The 7,414-nt window shown below is 36.2% G+C and overlaps 1 long non-coding RNA gene across 1 annotated transcript; it reads right to left on the bottom strand.

Moving 5' to 3' along the window:
- Positions 1-4,662: 4,662 nt before the first annotated feature.
- LOC139137895 (uncharacterized) lies at positions 4,663-6,712 on the bottom strand. The gene is made up of 3 exons (XR_011553483.1): positions 6,559-6,712; positions 5,796-5,888; positions 4,663-5,534 (listed from the first exon to the last, which is right to left on the bottom strand). It is a non-coding gene; the product is annotated as an uncharacterized lncRNA (long non-coding RNA).
- Between the last annotated feature and the right edge of the window lie 702 nt (positions 6,713-7,414).

Below are 7,414 nucleotides of genomic sequence, written 5' to 3'. Positions count from 1 at the left end.
TCTAATACCCTATTTGAATCAAGTACATTTGTATCAATTGTCAAACACCTATAAAAGCACAGATTAAGGTAGTTTAGCATTGTCAAAAGTTATTCATAGTTTTCTCATAAACTCCTACGTATAGTGGATCAACATTTCAGTGAAATTCCAAAATCCAATTTCTTGCTGACATATCAACTTTTAACCATTCTAGTCTGACTAAGTACTTTAAAATGAATTATCAAACGTCTGTAAATACACAGAATTAGCCTGTTTTAGCTATAGGGAAAAATTATTCATAGTTCCCTAATAGACTTCCATTTATAGTGGATAAACGTTTTCAGTGAAATTCCAAAATAAGATTTCTTGTACACATAATATGCATATTTAACCATTATATTCCAATCAAGTACAACTATGTAAATTATCCAACGTCTGTATATGCACAAGTATAGCAAGTTTTTAATTGGAAAAAAAATTATTAACAATTTTATCTCAATTTTATCCCATGTCTAGTGGATGAACATTTTTGGTGAAATTCCAAAGTCAAATTTTTTGTACACATACTAGGTGTAACAACCCTATTCCAATTAAGAACGTTTATGTCAATTATCAAATGTCTATAAATGCATAGATATTGCTAGTTTTGTATTGAAAAAGTATAACACAGTTTTCACATACACTACCACGTATAGTGAATCAACATTATCGACAGTAGATTATCAATTAAATCCAAATGTCAAAATTTTGTACTCACACCTTTGTGCAAAAATATTGTGATCCATCTGTAATTTCTGTCCAATCCCTTTGATGGGTAATTTCAAAATTATAGCAAGTCACAAGAGGAAATTTGAACATAAACACCTTGTCAGTTTGTAAGGGGGGGATATGACAAAATCAGAAAATCTTTTCTTTTGGATTCTATATCGCCCCCACCTCCAGAGGTGTTTTGTGTGCAGCTTTACTCAAGCAATTGGGGGTATGTCATTTCTGTCATCTTAAAAGGGGGTCATTAATTTTTTGGTGCAGTTGGTAGGGGGGTTCACTCATTTTGACTGCGCACGAAGAATTTGCCTACCCCGGCCATATTAACTAAACGCTCCCTTAGACTGCAGAACGTGAATCGTGAATGGTGTCACGTACGTGGCGCTTGAATAAGGGTTACCCGGAGTGGAGTGTACCCTGGGCAGTTCAAACACAGACAAATAGAAAGACATACCAGAAACAAGGCATGCTGTTTGATTTCATGGTCGTTTCGATAAACTATGGCCTTTTCATATGAAAATGAGTTTCGCAGGTGTTTTAGAAAGACTTTTAGAAAGTGTGACAAGCAATATGTCAAAATAAATGCTAATTTGCAGTTTAATGATTTGTTGTAATTAGTGACATAGTTTTAAAACTACTGCATCAAATTTGATTGAACGTTGTCTAGATATTGATCTGACAGAAACCTGACTAATAGAGTGAGACATTTAGCAGTACCGTGTTAATTAACAGTTAATTTGTATATTTAACGAATTTAAGCAATTAGCTCTGTAATTCAAGAACTCCTGCTCCCAACTCCATGAAACTTGCTTGAGATATCTGCTTTGCTCATTTTAAACTGTATCAAGATACTTTTTCACAGTTTTGCATCAACAAATAGCATATCTGCATGTCTATAGAATTTTTGTAATTAGTGTTATAAAAGTTGAGCCACTGTACCAAAGATGACGGTCCGTGACACAGATTTTGATCCTACAGACATGAGATCATATCGCGAGATACTAAGCAGTGCCATGATAATGAGAAGCCAATTCGCATATGTAACAAATTTATACGATTAGCAATGTGAATTAAATGTTACTGTTCTAAAAACTGAAACTTGCTGGAGATGTTGGTCGTACATATATTAAACTGTTCGAGAGGACAGTTTCTATCAACAAACAGCTAATTTGCATATTTAATGAACTTTTACAATTAGTGTAACAAAAGTGAAACGACTGGTCCCAATTTGATGAAATGTAGTACAGATATTGACCTGACAGACACCTGACTGTAGAGTAGGATAATTATCTGTGCTATGTTAATTTACAGCAGATTTATCGATTATATGCAATTAATAGCGCTGTCCAGATTATTGTTTGTGCATATTAAACTGTATGAAGAGACTCTTCACAGTTTCTTATCAACAAAATGATAATTTCTATTTTGATAAACCACACACACGTGAGCATATTCAGTTCATATCTAGTATGTGTCCGCCACCATTGTGGTGGTGGACAGTGTTTCAATATATTGTGTGCGATCAAAGAAAGTTGAAATTCGCAATTCGAATTGTCCGAAAAAGATGAAATCTCCCTCACCTTCGCCTCGTGTTTAGGTGACGTTCATGCGTGACTGTGCCTCAATTTGTCTTGAATCAGCGTTTTGTTGCTACAGAGAAGACCAACGCTGGCTAGTCTTTACCTGCTTCGGTCATATGACAAAGATTGAAGAACGTAATTACATTCGTTAATATTTACCCTTGGTAGGTCTGTATTTTTTGCCTGACTAAATTATGTACATAAGTTACGTAGTTTTTCTGATATTTATCTGTCAAATTGGACTGCCTCGAAGTCAAAAATCGTTCTGATGTAATGACGCGATGCACATTAAAATTGTTGCATATGTGTGATCGCCTATGCATGCAGCTGTCACATTGTCCAATCAAAAGTAATTCGGACAATTTGCAAATCACAATTTCCGGACCTTTTTCATCAAAACAGTTATATACTTCTTCCCTAAATAAAAGTCAGATTATTGGACGACTAGACAGAGACAGGGTGTAGAAACAAATAGACACTCACAAACTTCCAGCATGACTGAAGTCTAAGAACGGGCCTTTTAAGTCCGATCAAGTTAAGTGCATTCACCTTTCGACATATAGCCTAATGACAGAAATTCATTAAACATGCAAACAAGCTATCAATCACTATGCCATGCTCATCATACTATCAATATGACTAACGTTCAGTAAGAAGAATTTAGCTTAGAAATCTGATCAACTTCAGTGCATTGTGTTTCGATATGTGACCGAATTGCAGAGTCATCAAATATGCAAATGAGCAAATTATACTATGTCATATTCATCAAACTTAATCTAAGTAATACTGGGACCAATATCTCAAAAACAGCTTATCAGATCAGAATCAAATTTGCTACACAGGTTCTGTTTGAGAAAGGCAAGAACTGATTAGTTTTTGGTGGGTGTGTCTTGCATATTTCATGCACATTTGCATAATTAATGATTTCTAGAAAAACAAACATACAATGGAGAACGGCTACACAGAATTGGATGAGATTTGCTAAAAATGTTGATCACACAAGGATTTATCCACCATGAAAGACATACAGGTTTGACATCAAAGTTTACTGCTAATTTGCATATTTGATGAACTTTCCTCATTAGGGATATATATGTGAATTGACTCAATCAACATTGAAGAAACTTGGTAAATTGACGAAAACTAAGATTTACATTACTGAAAGTCATTAACCATTTTACTTCAGCCAAATTCCAATTTGCATATTTAATGAAATTTCTTAATTAGGGTTATATATCTTGATTGACTCGACCAAAGTTGACGTAACTTTCTATGTACATGGAAGATACTATGATACAACATTATTGAACATCATTAAGCACTTTTACTTCGGCCAATTCCTAATTTACCCATTTAATGAACTTTCTTAATTAGCGTTATATATCTTGCTATGTGTCTAGCGCACCACAGTCGGGGTTTCCCAGTTGAAATACACTCATACAAACAAACAGAGATACCAAAGTTGCACTTAGCATATAACACGATTAGAACTAAATTGGGATATTTGGACGGTGAAGTAATGTCTATTTAATCTGCAAACGTAAGCTCATCTGCTTCTCTTTTTAAGTTACACACTGGTTGTTGTTATGAGTAATTTGTAATATCACAACATTCAGCGATAGGGCACTTAACACTTTTGAGACATTTGAAAAATATAAAGATCCAATTATCCCAAATTAGTTCCACTCATGTTATGTGTGATCCCTCTGTGAATTCTCAATTTTTTGTGTTTTGCTAATAGTAAAATCTGCATACTGCCAGTTGCTTGTCTGCTGCGTTCTAACACTTTAAGTTTCCGGAATAAGGTCAGTGTTCTTTACCGATGCGTCCTGTTTTGCAAAAACGGTTTTTACAACCTATGGGTTTTCTATAAAGTCAGAAGGAAAATTTAAGGTGGCATTGCACATAAAACAACATATTTTGCTCAAATTCTTTTTTTGCAAAGATTCATGAATTTGCCAGGTTCAGTCTACGGCGAGAGTTATATACACTGTGTAGTAACTCTCGCCGTAGACTGAACCTGGGCAATGGTGTCACTTGTATATTTTGGCATAGATTGTGAAACTATATAAGGGTTTCCAGAGGGTTGTTCACATAAGCACATTACAATGTGTAAAATATGACTTTATTAATCATAATCATAATTTATTCATAATCATAATTATCAAAACAATGGAGTTTCCAGATGGCATTTACACAAAGTAGACGACATTGTGTGTAAAAAAGTTTTAATATTCTGTAACATTCATATTAATAATTTATTAATATTCATAATTATTTTTTATGATGATTATAGGAAAAAATCATCACAAATTATGCCTACTGGACCTGTGATAAAGCTTTCCCTGCTTTGATAGTAGATTATTTTAAATTTACCAGTTGGACCTTTCTTTGGCATGTCGGATCATTCCATCATTTATTTTCTAAGTGTGATGTCATTCATCAAGTGGCTATTCTTGGTGAGAATCATTAACTTTGTCATAACCACATTATTTGTGACTTCTAAGTGTTGGCTATTAAGGTAGTATTCGCATCGAAAGCGAAAGACAAAGTTATGCTCAAACTTTCCTCAATGAAACGTTCAACCATTCTCTTACAAAAGCAAGAATTAAAGTCAGGGGTCACCGTGCAAAGTATTGTACTGGGGTGAACAATTACCTTACATTTACCGATATATTTGAAATTCAGAATGACCGCCGCGCCTGAGTTATCTCTATCAGGAAAAATAAAATTTTACATGTCTTTCGTATACATATTTTTGAGCATAGATAAGAAGGTATGTACGCATTTTGTCTCCGTTTATTTCTTTGTTTGCCTGTCTTCTGGTTGTTTATTTGTTTGTTTGGGTTGGTATGCTTGGATTGGGTGGCATGTACAATGTAACTTCTGATCACACTACTAAATTTCTCGGACTCCCGGCCCAGGGTTGGGTGTTGGGAGCGTTGGCGACGGGAGGCTCAAATCAGTTTTGAAGTCCAGAGTAGCTCTGATGTAGCTGAGCATCTGCCCACAGGATTCAAAGAATGGATCACAGAGTCCCCGGATGACGGTCGTCCAGACGTTAAAAGCAGCTCGAAACAGAATGAACAACATCTTAATGAACGGCTGCAATAGCCACACCATGGTAAAATTAAGGATTCCGATGGCCAAACCCCATATTGCACTCAGTAAGGCGCCAAGTAGAAGAACCAACACACGATACGTAAAGTCCTTAGAGAGAGAGAGAGAGAGAGAGAGAGAGAGAGAGAGAGAGAGAGAGAGAGAGAGAGAGAGAGAGAGAGAGAGAGAGAGAGAGAGAGAGAGAGAGAGAGACAGACAGACAGACAGACAGACAGACAGACAGACAGACAGACAGACAGACAGACAGACAGAGGGATAACAGTCAGATGTATACGGTATAAAACTCAGTGGTAGGTCATTCCTTCATAAGATATATTCAGACAAATTAAAGAAATTAATGTCGGAATTTACCTGTGTGTAGGTGAAAATGTCGCGATAAATATCTTCTACTCTCGACCAACTCTGCACAGAAGTGGGTTCCTTGAAGACCTCTTGGTAGGATACCTGTCCGGATAAAGGGAAAAAGGAGTTCCTAATTTCTGTATATGTATCTCGCATTCTTTATTTTATTGCGACATCTTCTTCAGCATATTTGGCCAGAATGTCCGAAATTTCCACTAAAATTTATTACAATTTTTAAAGATTTGGTGCGGTTATGTTCGATTTGAAATGAGGCTTAAGAGTAAATATCTGCCATAGTGCAAGTGACTGTCGTGGTATATAGAACTGCTTAGAGGATAGCTGAAAGAAAGTGATGAATGAATGTGGCTGCGAAGGATAATTTGTCAAAGTGATATAAAATCAATTATATCATACCAGTATATTGATGGCGGAAATGCTGCGATCTGATTGGTCGAGACGCGATAACAACCATGGGATATTGGCGATATACCATGGCAAACATGCGCGCGAGCTCTCAGCTTGATTAAAAATCCGTTTTTGACGTTCCACGCCAGAATTTCAATATACTGTTATGATATAGGCCTAATAGCAATAAATCACACCCAGCGACGGTATACCACTCGATTTTGACCAGTTCACTTCATATACGTATTCGCTATCACTCGTGCATATATGTCGTGAACTGGTCAAAATATCGTGGTATACCATCGCTGGGTGTGCTTTATTGCTTAAATATTGCCCCTAAATCAACATCGCTACCGTTGTATTATACCTCAACATGTTCGTCAAAGTAGTAGATATTTCCATTCAATGTTTCCTTTTCTAACGTTTTTTCCGATTTCGTTTTCCCGTCTTCGACCAAGTCGGCAACCGAAGCGGAAGATTGTCTGTTGTCACCCTCCTCCGACATTTTTTTGATAAACTGTTTGCACTGTAATCAAGATTATATTACAGCTTTGTCAATACAAGTTAATTTGTGACGTCATACCCTTACATTCTTACTGATAATGTATCTGATTATTCAGCATTGTGACCCAGGTGTTTTGTACATGTATAAATTCACTGCCGTCGCCAAAACTATAAAATAACAGCAATAACGTACCCCCTCCCGGCTCATAATAGACTCAAACAAACTTTGCGCATCATATTTACTCGGGTTCGCCTTGTACATTATGTCGTGCAAAGTTTGCTTTCGTCCATTATGGACCGGAAGGGGGTCCATTATTGCTTAAATAAAAATCAAATCAAGGGTCACGCAGCCAATGTTGGGATTAAATTATTTTTGTATAAAATATACTGATAAAAAAGCCACTATACCTTGAGTTGACCCCGATTGTTTTTCTCTCTTTTAAAAGGGGGAGGGATGTTAAAAATTTTGACTTTCACACAAACATGCTAATAAAACTTTATTTACTCCCGAGGTTTAGTCCGTACAATTGCAAGCGGCAGATCTGAGAAGTGCTGTAAAACATTCAGAGTGAAAATATCTGTTCCTGAGGCACATTCTCCCGTAAAGAAATTTAGTCTTGCAAAGGATTGGTCATGTTGTGCCAGAGCTTGTACCACTCTGACAATTAGGAAGTCACGCAAATAACATTCCCTCTTTTACAAAAGAGGGGTGACCTTCT

This window comes from Ptychodera flava, chromosome 8 (assembly GCF_041260155.1).
Source record: "Ptychodera flava strain L36383 chromosome 8, AS_Pfla_20210202, whole genome shotgun sequence".
Taxonomy (NCBI): Eukaryota; Metazoa; Hemichordata; class Enteropneusta; family Ptychoderidae; genus Ptychodera; species Ptychodera flava.
The sequence above is the reverse complement of the archived record's forward strand: the minus strand, read 5'-3'. Positions and strand labels throughout refer to the sequence as shown.